Genomic DNA, 14323 nt, shown 5'->3' on the forward strand with positions numbered 1-14323 from the left:
GGTAGCTTCTCATCATAGTAGTTTCTCTTGTTGTGGAGCATGGGCTCTAGGTGCGTCGACTTCAGTAGTTGTGGCACATGGGCTCAGTAGTTGTGGCACACAGGCTTAGTTGCTCTGTGGCATGTGGGATCTTCCCAGACCAGGGATTGAGACTGTGTCCCCTGCATTGGCAGGTGGGTTCTTAACCACTGCACTACCAGGGAAGTCCCTAAAGGAGTTTTTTTGCTAACACACATGCCATTCAAGAAATGTTAAAAGAAGTTCTTCAGATTGAAGGAAAATGATATAGGTCAGAAATTCAGATCTACATGAAGAAAGGAAGAGTATTAGAAAAGGAATAAATGAAAGTAAAATAAATTACTTATTCTCAGTTACTCTAACAGATAATAATTTGTTCAGAGTAATAACAGTAAGAATGTATTTGGTGAGTTTTGCTTAAGAATAACTGAAATAAATAATAGCTGTGTTATCTGAGATTAGAGGGAAGATCTGGGAATGTTATACGTACTTACACTACTGTGAAATGGTATAGTGTTACTTGAAAGTGGACTTGGATTTATTTTTAATGTATATGTGTATTGCAGGAAGAAATTGTAAAATGAAGTGTAATTGATAAGCAAAGAGAGGATATCATATAAGATGATATAGAAGGCTCAGTTAAAGCCAGAAAAGTCAGAAAAGAGTGGGAGGCACAAAATAAAAAAAGAACAAATTCAATGAACAGAAAAAATGTTACAAATATGGTAGACATAATCCAACTACATCAGTAAACTATAGCTACTTTGAATGCACATCACCTAAATAGACAAATTAAAAGATAAAAACTGTCAGTGGATAAAGGAAGACCCAATTATATTTTGTCTTCAATAAAACCATTTTAAATATAAAGACACTGAAAAATTAAAAGTAAAGGGATGTAGAAACATATACCATACCAACACTAATCAAAAGAAAGCTGAAATACCTTTATTAGCTTCAGACAGAGCAGACTTCAGAGCAAAAAATTATCAGGGGTGTTACATTATGATAAAAGGGTCAACCCTCCAAGAAGAAATAGCAACCCTTCATGTTTATGTGACTAACAACAGAGCATCAAAATATGTGAGACAAAAACTGTTAAAACTTCAAGGAGAAACAGAATCACCCACTATTATAGTTGGAGACATGAACTCTCCTCTATAAGTGATTGACAGATCCAGCAGACAGAAATCAGTGAGTAACAGAACAGCACCATCATTCAATTGGGTCTAACTGATATTTAGAAGATACTTCACCCTATAACAGTAGAGTACACACTATTCTCAAGTTCTTGTGGAATATTCACCAAGAAACCATATTTTGGGCTATAAAACACAGCTTAACCAAACTTAAGTGAATAAACATCATATAAAGCATGCTTTCAGACCAAAATGGAATTAAACTAGATATCAATAGCAGGAACACAGATGAAAAATCTTAAAATAGTTGAGGATTAAGTCACATGCTTCTAAACAACACATGGGTCAAAGAACAAGAAGTCTTAAGGGAAAAAATTAAATTGTGAAATAAATAAAAATAAATTGATCACAATGTGAGATACAGCAAAAGGAGTGCTCAGAGGGAAATTTATAGCACTGAATGCATATATTAGAAAAGAAGAAAAATCCAAATTTAATAATCTAATCTTCCACCATAGGAAACTAGGAAGGAAAGGCAATGTAACCCTAAATCAAGGAGAAAAAAAGAAACAATAAACATTAGAAGAAAAATCAATGATATTGAAAACAGGTAATCAATAAAGAAAATCAGCAAAACTGAAATTTTGTTCTTGGAAAACATTGGTAAAACTGATGAACCTCTAGTCAGGCTAATCAGGAAAAAAAGAGAGAAGACAAAAATTACTACTATCAGAAGTAAAAGAGGGTTGTCACTATGGATCCCACAGAGATTAAGGTAAAAATAAAGGAATAGGATGAACAACGCTGTGACCACAGATTTGATAACTTAGATGAAACGTACCAATTTACTGATAGACATACATGACCAAAACTTCCACAAAGAGAAATGGATCAGCTAACCAAGGCTATATAAATTAAAGAAATTGAATAAATAATTAACTTTCCAAAAAGAAAGCACCATGCTCAGAGGAGTTCACTGGTGAAGTCTACCAAACATTTAAGAAAGAAACACTTCCAGTTCTCTATAATTTCTTCTGAAGAATAGAAACAGAAGGAAAAATCTTAATTCATTCTATATGATAAACATTTTCCTAACACCAAAACCAAAGACATTATAAGAAAGAAAAACAACAGATAAACATCTCATATAAAATTAGCTGCAAAAATTCTCCAAAAATTAGCAAATTGAATCCAACAATGTGTAAAGAGAATTGTATGTCATGACCAAATCAGATTTGGTCCAGGTATACAAGGCTGGTTTGACATTCAAAATCAATGTATATTATCTATTGCATCAGCAGGCCATAGAAAAAAAATCACATGATCATATCAAAAAATGCAGAAAAGCATTTGAAAAAATATAACATACATTCATAAAAACTCTCAACAAACTAGAAATAGAGAGGAACTTCCTCAACTTGATAAAATCTATGAAAAAACAAACCATGCAGTTAACAGCAGACTTAATGGTGAGAAAGGATGGTAAGTTTAATGGGTAGCCTTTCCACTAAGACCAGGAATAGGGCAAGTATATCCCTTTTTCCCACTTCTATTCAATTGGTAAGTACTAGGAAGCCTAGCTAATGCAATGAGACAAGAAAAGGAAATAAAATGTATACAAATTGGGAGGGAAGAAACAAAGCTGTCTTAATTTGCAGATGACATAACTGTATATGTAGAAAGTCCCAAGGAATTGACACAAACAAAAGAAAACAACAACAAATTCTTAGAACTACTTAGCAATTACACTAAGGTTACAGGATACAAGGGTAATATATTGATACAAAAGTCATTAGCTTTCCTATACACCAGCAAGTAGCAGTTGGAATTTTAAATTAAAACACAGTACCATTTACATTAGCAACAAGAACAACACCACCAAAGAAATACAGAAGTATAAAACTACAGGATCTGATGAAAGAAAAGAAAGAATATCTACATATTTGGAGAGATATTTCATGTTCATTTACAGGAAGACTCAAAATTGATAAGATGTCATTTCTTCCTTCCTTCCTTCCTTCCCTCCTTGGCCGTGCCACCAAAGATAACATAGGAGAAAATGTAGGTGATTGTAGATTTGGAGATTAAATTTTAGGTACCAAAAGCATAATTAATGAAAGAAAAAATAATTGGACCTTGTTAAAATTAAACATGTCTGCTGCTTAAAATATACTATTGAGAGAATTAAAAGACAAGCCACAAACTGGGAGAAGATATTTGCAAAGCACCTATCAGCTAAAGGATTTGTATCCAAATACACAAAGAACTTTTAAAATTCAACAATAAGAAAACACACAACCTGATTAAAAATGGACAAAGATCTGAACAGATATCCCAATAGAGAAGGTAGACAGATGTTACATAAGTGTATGAAAAGCACTGAATATCACGTCATTAGGTAACTGCAAATTAAAACCACAGTGAGGGCTTCCTAGGTGGCGCAGTGGTTGAGAATCCACCTGCCAATGCAGAAGACATGGGCTCAATCCCTACTCCGGGAAGATCCCACATGCCACAGAGCAACTAAGCCCGTGCGCCACAACTATTGAGCCTGAGTTTTAGAGCCTGTAAGCCACAACTATTGAGCTCATGTTCCACAACTACTGAAGCCCACGCACCTAGAGCCCGTGCTCCATAACAAGAGAAGCCACGGCAAAGAGGAGCCCGCGCACCACAGCGAAGAGTAGCCCCTGCTCACTGCAAATAAAGAAAACCCGTGTGCAGCAACAAAGACCCAACACAGCCAATGAGTAAATAAATAAATAAAGTTTATTAAAAAACAAACAAACAAACAGCAAGATACCACTACACACCTATTATCATAGCTAAAAATCCCAAAATCTGACAATACCAAATGCCAGTGAGAATGTGAAGCAACAAGAATTCATTGCTGGAGGAGAAAAAAGATGGCGGCGAAGTAGAGGGACATGGAATGCATCCCTCTCCACAGATGCATTGGGAATGCACGGAAGGACGCAATAATTCCCACGGAGAACCAGCTGAACACCAGCAGACGGCCTCGGACACCAGAAAGGACCACAAGGAGCCCGACATAACCAACTTAATATTTGTTTAATCCAATACTTGGACATTAGTCTGAGGCTTGGACAGTCTTCTATAAACACCTCTATCGCCAGGACAAGCAACCCCAAAAGTTTGGACAACCATGAGGAAACAAAGAAACACCATGCAGGCAAAGGAGCAGGAAAAAACCCCACAAGACCAAATAAATGAGGAGGAAATAGGAAAAATGCCTGAAAAAGAATTTAGAGTAATGATAGTAAAAATGATACAAAATCTCAATAACAAAATAGAGAAAGTACAAGAAACAGTTCATAAGAACTCAGAAAAACAAACATCAATGGATAACAAAATAACTGAAATTAAAAATACTCTAGATGCTATAACCAGCAGAATGACTGAGGCAGAAGAACGAATAAGTGAGTTGGAAGATAGAATGGGGGAAATAAACACCACAGAGCAGGAAAAAGAAAAAAGAATAAAAAGATTAGAAGACAGTCTCAGAGACCTCAGTGATAACATGAAGTGTACCAACATTCGAATTATAGGCATCCCAGGAGAAGAAGAAAACAAGAAAGGGTCTGAGAAAATATTTGAAGAGGTTCTAGTGGAAAACTTCCCCAACATGGGAAAGGAAATAATTCACCAAGTCCAAGAAGCACAGAGAGTCCCATACAGAATAAACCCAAGGAGAAATACACCAAGACACATATTAATCAAACTAACGACAATTCAACACAAAGAAAAAATATTAAAAGCAGCAAGAGAAAAGCAACAAACAACATATAAGGGAAAACCCATCAGGATAACAGCTGACCTTTCTACAGAAACTCTGCAGGCCAGAAGGGAATGGCAGGATATACTGAAAGTCCTGAAAGAGAGAAACCTACAGCCAAGAATACTCTACCCAGCAAGAATCTCATTCAGATTTGAGGGAGAAATCAAAAGCTTTCCAGACAAGCAAAAGTGAAGAGAATTCAGCACCACCAAACCAGCCTTACAACAAGTGATAAAGGAACTTCTCTAAATAGGAAACACAAGAAAAGGAAAACACCTACAAATACAAACACAAAACAATTAAGAAAATGGTAATTGGAACACACATCTCAAAAATCACTTTAAATGTAAATGGATTCAATGCTCCAACCAAAAGACACAGACTGGCTGAATGGATACAAAAACAAGACCCTTCTATATGCTGCCTACAAGAAACCCACTTCAGACCAAGGGATACATATAGACTGAAAGTAAAGGGATGGAAAAAGATATTCCATGCAAATGGAAGTCGAAAGAAAGCTGGAGTAGCAATACTCATATCAGACAAATTAGACTTGAAAGTAAAGACTATTACAAGAGACAAGGAAGGACACTACATAATGATCAAGGGATCCATTCAAGAAGAACATATCACAATGGTAAACATCTATGCCCCCAATATAGGAGCACCTCAATACATAAGGCAAATGCTAACAGCTATAAAAGGGGACATCGACAGGAACACAATAATAGTGGGAGACTTGAACACCCCACTTACATCAATGGACAGATCATCCAAACAGAAAATAAATAAAGACACACAAGCTTTAAATGACACATTAGACCATCTCGACTTAATTGATAACTATAGGACATTCCATCCAAAAACGACAGACTGCACTTTCTTCTCAAGTGCACACGGAACATTTTCCAGGATAGATCACATCTTGGGTCACAAATCAAACCTCAACAAATTCAAGAAAATTGAAATCATATCAAGCATCTTCTCAGACCACAACGCCATGAGACTAAGTATCAATTACAGGAAAAAAACTGCAAAAAAGACAAACACATGGAGGCTAAACAATTCACTCTTAAACAACCAGGGAATCACTAAAGAAATCAAAGAGGAAATCAAAAAATATCTAGAAACAAATGACAATGAAAACACAACAACCCAAAACCTATGGGACGCAGCAAAAGCAGTTCTAAGAGGGAAGTTTAGAGCAATACAGTCCTACCTTAAGAAACAAGAAAATGATCGAATAAACAACCTAACCTTACACCTAAAACAACTAGAGAAAGAAGAACAAAGAAACCCCAAAGTGAGCAGAAGGAAAGAAATCATAAAGATCAGAGCAGAAATAAATGAAAAAGAAAGGAAAGAAACCATAGCAAAAATAAATAAAACTAAAAGCTGGTTCTTTGAGAAGATTAACAAAATTGATAAACCATTAGCCAGACTCATCAAGAAAAAAAGGGAGAAGATGCAAATCAACAGAATTAGAAATGAAAAAGGAGAAGTAACAACAGACACCTCAGAAATACAAAACATCATGAGAGACTACTACAAGCAACTATATGCCAATCAATTGGATAACCTGGAAGAAATGGATACATTCTTAGAAAAATACAATCTTCCAAGACTGAACCAGGAAGAAATAGAAACCATGAACAGACCAATCACAAGTACAGAAATTGAGGCAGTGATTAAAAATCTCCCAACACACAAAAGCCCAGGACCAGATGGGTTCACGGGCGAATTCTATCAAACATTTCGAGAAGAGTTAACACCTATCCTTCTCAAACTCTTCCAAAATATTGCAGAAGGTGGAGCACTCCCAAACTCATTCTATGAGGCCACCATCACCCTGATACCAAAACCAGGCAAAGATGTCACAAGAAAAGAAAACTACAGACCAATATCACTGATGAATATAGATGCAAAAATCCTCAACAAAATACTAGCTAACAGACTGCAACAGCACATTAAAAAAATCATACACCATGATCAAGTGGGGTTTATCCCTGGGATGCAAGGATTCTTCAATATACGCAAATCAATCAACGTGATACATCATATCAACAAATTGAAGGATAAAAACCATATGATCATTTCAATAGATGCAGAAAAAGCTTTTGACAAAGTTCAACATCCATTTATGATAAAAGCTCTCCAGAAAATGGGCATAGAAGGAAATTACCTCAACATAATAAAAGCCATATATGAAAAACCAAAAGCCAACATCGTTCTCAATGGGGAAAAACTGGAAGAATTCCCTCTAAGAACAGGAACAAGACAAGGGTGTCCACTCTTACCACTATTATTCAACATAGTTTTGGAAGTTTTAGCCACAGCAATCAGAGAAGAAAAAGAAATCAAAGGAATCCAAATTGGAAAAGAAGAAGTCAAATTGTCACTCTTTGCAGATGACATATTATATATAGAAAACCCTAAAGACTCTACCAGAAAACTGCTAGCACTAATTGATGAGTTTAGTCAAGTAGCAGGATACAAAATTAATGCACAGAAATCTCTTGCATTCCTATACACTAACAATGGAAGAGCAGAAAGAGAAATTCAGGAAACTCTCCCATTCACCATTGCAACAAAAAGAATAAAATACCTAGGAATAAACCTGCCTAAGGAGGCAAAAGATCTGTATGCAGAAAACTTGAAGACATTGATGAAAGAAATCAAAGACAACACAAACAGATGGAGGGACATACCATGTTCCTGGATTGGAAGAATCAACATCGTGAAAATGACTGTACTACCCAAAGCAATTTACAGATTCAATGCAATCCCGATCAAATTACCAATGGCATTTTTCATAGAACTAGAGCAAGAAATCTTATGATTTGTATGGAAACGCAAAAGACCCCGAATAGCCAAAGCAATCTTGAGAAGGAAAAATGGAGTTGGTGGAATCAGGCTTCCTGACTTCAAACTATACTACAAGGCCATAGTGATCAAGACAGTATGGTACTGGCACAAAAAGAGAAAGGAAGATCAATGGAATAGAATAGAGAACTCAGAAGTAAGCCCAAACACATATGGGCACCTTATCTTTGACAAAGGAAGCACGAGTATACAATGGAAAAAAGACAGCCTCTTCAATAAGTGGTGCTGGGAATATTGGACAGCAACATGTCAAAGAATGAAATTAGAACACTTCCTAACACCATACACAAAAATAAAGTCAAAATGGATTAAAGACCTACATGTAAGGCCAGACACTATCAAACTCCTGGAGGAAAACATAGGCAGAACACTCTATGACATCCATCAAAGCAAGATCCTTTTGGACCCACCTCCTAGAATCATGGAAATAAAATCAAGAATAAACAAATGGGACCTCATGAAACTTAAAAGCTTTTGCACAGCAAAAGAAACCATAAACAAGACTAAAAGGCAACCCTCAGAATGGGAAAAAATAATTGCCTATGAAACAACGGACAAAGGATTAACCTCCAAAATATACAAGCAGCTCATGCAGCTTCACACCAAAAAAGCAAATAACCCAATCCACAAATGGGTGGAAGACCTAAATAGACATTTCTCCAAAGAAGACATACAGATGGCCAACAAACACATGAAAAGATGCTCAACATCACTAATCATCAGAGAAATGCAAGTCAAAGCCACAATGAGGTATCATCTCACACCTATCAGAATGGCCATCATCACAAAATCTGGAAACCACAAATGTTGGAGAGGGTGTGGAGAAAAGGGAACTCTTCTGCACTGTTGGTGGGAATGTAGGTTGGTACAGCTACTATGGAAAACAATTTGGAGGTTCCTTAAAAAACTACAAATAGAACTACCATATGATCCAGTAATCCCATTACTGGGCATATACCCAAAGAAAACCATAATCCCAAAAGAAACTTGTACCATCATGTTTATTGCAGCACTATTTACAATAGCCAGGACATGGAAGCAACCGAAATGCCCATCAACAAATGAATGGATACAGAAGATGCGGCATATATATACAATGGAATATTACTCAGCTATAAAAAGGGATGAAATGGAGCTATATGTAATGAGGTGGATAGAACTACAGTCTGTCATACAGAGTGAAGTAAGTCAGAAAGAGAAAGACAAATATTGTATGCTAACTCACATATACGGAATCTAAAAATGGTACTGATGAACTCAGTGACAAGAACAAGGATGCAGATACAGAGAATGGACTGGAGAACTCGAGGTTTGGGAGGGGGCAGGGGGTGAAGGGGAAGCTGAGATGAAGTGAGAGAGTAGTACAGACATATATATACTACCAACTGAAAAATTGATAGTCAGTGGGAAGTGGTTGTATAACAAAGGGAGTCCAACTCGAGGATGGAAGATGCCCTAGAGGACTGGGGCAGGGAGGGTGGGGGGGACTCGAGGGGGGGGAGTTGAGGGAGGGAGGGAATACGGGGATATGTGTATAAAAACAGATGATTGAACTTGGTGTACCCCGTCCCCCCCCCCCAAAAAAAAAGTATTCATTGCTGGTGGGAATGTGGAATACTACAGTCACATTGTAACAAAATTTGGTAGTTTCTTACAAAGCTAAATAGTCTTTGCCATATGATCCAGTAATTACAGTCCTATTGGAATGTAATTGAATTCCAGTTGAATTGGCCCAGTTTAATTGAAAACTTATGTCCATTAAAAAACTGTACACAGCTTTATTAATAACTCCAAAAATCTATGACTAACAAAGATGTCCTTCAAGAGGTGAATTCTTCAACTGTGGTGTACCCATACAATGGAATATTACTCAGTAAATAAAAGAAATGAGCCATGAAGCCATTAAAAATATAGAGGAAACATACATGCATATTGCTAAGTGAAAGAAGCCAGTCTGAAAATTCTACATATTGTATAATACAGACTATATGGCATTCTTTGAAAAAAGGCAAAAACTGTAAATGCAGTGAAAAGAAAAGTGGTCACTCGAATTCACAGGTAGGTGAGGATAGATGAATAAGTGAAGCGCAAGGAATTTTAAGGTGATGAAACCATGTATGTGATACTGTAGTGGTGGATACATGTCATGTATTTGTCAACAGCCATAGAACTGTGGGTCACAGAGCGAACCTTAATGTACACTGTGGACGTCAGTTAATAGTAATTGGCTCATTAGCTGTAACAAAGTATTATATTGATACAATGTGTGAATAATAGGGGAAACTGTGTGTGTGTGTAGGAGGAGGATATTTTTGGGGGTTTGCTGTACTATCTGCTCAATGGTTTACAAATCTAAAACTTCAAGAAAGTAAAGTCTACTAATTAAAATTTTTCTATTAATTATTGTCAACTTAAAAATGGCTGCTAATAACCCCATTAAAAATCTTTTAGTTTTATATATTGCTAAATGATTTATATATAAAGATTTACTTATACATTAAAGGTTCATGCACACATACACACGCACACACACACACTGTTATATCATTGACCCTTGGACAGCACAGGGAGTTAAGGGTGTCTATCCTCCAAGCTGCCTAAAATCCCCGTTATAACTGAACAGTTGTCCCTCCACATCCGTGGTTACACATCTGTGGATTCAACCAACTATGAAACATGTAGTAGCATAGTATGTATTTATTGAAAACCCACATATTAGTGGACCCTTGCAGTTCAAACCTATGTTTTTCAAGGGTTAACTGCATATTCATACATACATACTATGATTATACCTATATACCACGAATATATATACCACTTTTTCCCACTGTGAGCTACATATTAGCATTCACTGGCACACTATTTTTTAGAGTAGTCCTTATGTCTGCTCTTTCTTTCCCATCCTTGAGGGCAATGCCTTTGCCTGTTGTATTCCTTGCTCTAATCTCATAATTTTAAACAATGCCTTCCATGTAGTAGGTACTCAACAAATACTTGTCGAACAGATCAATGTGTGAAGAAGTGAATAAGTATCATGATTAGTAATCTAGTAAATTTATATCTTCTATTAGATCTATGTATCTTTGTGAGATATTTAATTTGATTAAAGTAGCAATTGCAACCAAGTATTTTTTAAACTAAACTTAGGCATAGATTTTGAAATTATGCCATCATTTTCATTAATGGTAATTTTTTGATAAAATATTTTTCTTATATAACATAAATACAACACATACATTAAAATGCTTTTTTACATCATCCTATTTAATGTCTGCCTTTGAAGATGTTTATGTACATTGTTATCAGAGTGGGAGATTATTTATGTTACAAATACATAGATGTGCACATAATAAAAACAATATATAAATTTACTGGTATTGTTGCATGATTAAATATATTTGGAGAGAATGGCCTTTCCCAATACAGCCTTAACAAGGTTTATTTTGATATAACTGTGTTTGAAGCTGCATTTTCCTGTAGTGTCTGCTATCCTAGGTTGTAAACTCTGTGAGGGCAAGAATTATCTTTCATTACATGTATATTCTTGACATCACGCATGACTAGAATTCAATATATATGTTTTTGTGAAAGCATGAAAGTCTATTGAATTGAAAATACTGATGGCATTGTAGATAAGCAAATAAGAATATATTGGTCTTATGCAATAACACATCCATAGGGACAGGAGTTTAAAAATTACAGCACTTAATCTAGAATTCATCTAATTACATGATTTTCCATACCACCCTTGTACACTTAGAATGGTTCCCATGCCACAGTGAAGCATTACTAACCAGCCCCTGAGGCCATGATGAAGTGGTTGCTTTCGGTGGGTAGCAAAATGGCCTGAGAGGAAGAGTGTGCAGAGCTCGCAAATCTAAAGCTTTGAAGGAGTAGAAGCATCACTAAACATAGTCTATCTTTAGCAAATTCTACAGCCATGACCATCCTTCCTTGATAACACAGTTTCTCTAAAGATGTAATTGGATCCATATTATTCAGAATACTGAAGGTATACAGATGATATTGTCGATATTGATAACAGAGGATGCCCACAGAACAGTTTTCACTTCTATTTACAGTTGAATGGCTATCCTGTGCATTAAGGACAGGATGACACAATTGTTACTGCTATGTTCTACCAGTAGATTTGTGTAAAAGGAGAACACAGATCCAGGTCAAATCAAGGTCACCGCATCACACAATTTGGTCTCATCCCCTCTTTTAAAATTTTCTGTATTCATATCTAATGGATCTTGATAACTTTAAATATATTCTGGAATGAAAAAGTACATATATCTAGGTCAACAGCTAGATGATGGAAAGATAATTCTGTGGTTTATGAACGCAGAAATGTGTGCATTTGTGTGTTCATGCAACACATGTGTACTTTACCTATGTTATGCATATTACATATGTTGTAACACTCAAAGTCACAGTGAGCCCATGAGGCATACGTTTTTACACTTAGTTTACTGATGAACTAATCTCCTAAAGTTGAACGATCCAAAGGCACACAGCTAGCAAGTGGCAGAGTCATTTGCTTTTTCTCACATATATTATCCTGCTCCATATATTTCTACTAATGAAATATACCATGTTTATTACTTATTTCTACCCATGAAGTAAACCGTGGTTTCACGGTTGCATAACCTTTCAATCTTTTCTTGTCCTCATCCTCCAGAGAGATCACAGCTTTTCCATCATTTCTTCCTTCATTATCCTTCTCGCATCTGTTCATTCCTTAGTGATCCCACTTTAGTCACTCTGGTTTAGACTCTTTTCACTTCACAGCTTGAATATTAACCCGTATCCTTGCTTCAATGTATCCCTTCTGAAGTTGCCAAACCTAGCATCTCTCAATACCCCTTGAAGCCTGTTGCTCACCTGCTAAAACCCCCAGGTCCTTCGAGATCTCACTTTCCAATCTTATTTTCTGCTGATATTTGATCTGCTCCATTGTGAAATGGTCTTGATGGCACCCTATGATTCACATCTCACCTTTGCTCAGTCTTCCTCATACATGCATTGCCTTCTCCCTTCCCCATCAACCAGCTCAAATCTGGTCCAGCCTTTAGTCCCCAACTCTGGGTCCACTCTGAGTACCAGCAGCAATGTCATCATCACTGTTGTACTATCCTGTCATCATTGTCATTATCCATTTGCACAGACAATAATAGCATCACTGCTCAAAGAGTAAATCCTGGAAGACCCTGGCCAGTTAGCTAATCATTTCCTACTGTTCTAGAATAAGATAAGGATTGAAACTGAAAGAAAACACTTAAAACCCTGACATCCACTTAACGTTCCTCAGACATGAAAACGTGGAGATTTAAAAGTATCCATTCTCCATGGACTGGAAATGAAAAACCAAGAAAAGAAAGCAGATTCTTCATCATACATGGTTTAAGTGTTGTTTCATAGTCTTTCAAAACATTTTCACACATAACATAGTATTCAATTTATGCTGAGATATCAAGAATACATACTGTTTTTATCTTATGCACGTGAAAAAAGCAAAAAAACCGAGGGGCAGAAAATGTATGTGATTTGCCAAAATGCATATCTTGTTAGTGGTAAAACTTTTTATTTTAAATTTGGTGATCCCTCCTCTTTGTTCTGTTACTATTTTCTAGGGACACAGCACAGTGATTGTCCCCTGCTGGCTGCACGAAATGGGATAGACAAAGTAATTTACTATGGACCACTGAAGAGCCCCTGGACACCTAAATAAGTTTCATCTATCAATACAAATTAATCAAGCATTGGTCTTCAAGAAAAATGAAAGAGTAAAGTATATCTTTATTCTTTCTACTAAGAGTTATCTTTCTCATTCATTTATCCTTTCAATTAAGTACCACTTATTACATTTATTGAACACCTCCTATGCCCCAGGCATTGTGTGCAGCTGGGTATACACGAAGAACAAAATAGCTGTTCTACAGTGAGTCATGGGTAGAAAAGAACATTAGGAGTTTGAAAGGTTTTCTCGTATTTCGTGAAATTCTTGGTATCATTTGGAATCACTGGAAACTCAATTTCCCTGTTTTGTAGTACCAAAAGCTCTGAAAGCATTCCATCTAATGTGGAAATAAAATTCTGCACAGCTACATCCTGCTGCAAGCTACTAAGCATTAGCTTTTGTCTTAATGTTCTTCCTTTCTCTAATTGCTTTCTTCAGGATTGCTAATCTTCCAAAGAATCATTGTTTACATTATGCCTTTCCCCATCAACCAGAGGAGCAATTTTTCCCACACTTTCCCCACTCTAAGGAAGGATTCAGAGCAACTGTTAACACAATTAAAGCTCAGTTTAATTTCTACGATCCGTTTGCATTTGCAATAAAACACCATGACTGTGGACTTCTGGGAGGTTTAGATGCCATGGGATCAGGTTTGTTATCCTGTCCTGTGTGACCTGTACAGCAAGAAGGCAAGGCTTATCTTGTGGGACACTAGAGCACTCAGATTCCATAAGCGAGGTC

At 36.4% G+C, this 14323-nt stretch overlaps 1 protein-coding gene across 1 annotated transcript in view; it reads right to left on the reverse strand.

Annotated features, from left to right (window-relative positions):
* The window catches only part of ZNF385D (zinc finger protein 385D), an 891886-nt gene that overhangs the window by 435659 nt on the left and 441904 nt on the right, over positions 1 to 14323 (reverse strand). The gene's annotated exons all lie outside the window — the stretch shown is intronic.

The sequence above is a fragment of the Hippopotamus amphibius genome, chromosome 6 (assembly GCF_030028045.1).
Source record: "Hippopotamus amphibius kiboko isolate mHipAmp2 chromosome 6, mHipAmp2.hap2, whole genome shotgun sequence".
NCBI lineage: Eukaryota > Metazoa > Chordata > Mammalia > Artiodactyla > Hippopotamidae > Hippopotamus > Hippopotamus amphibius.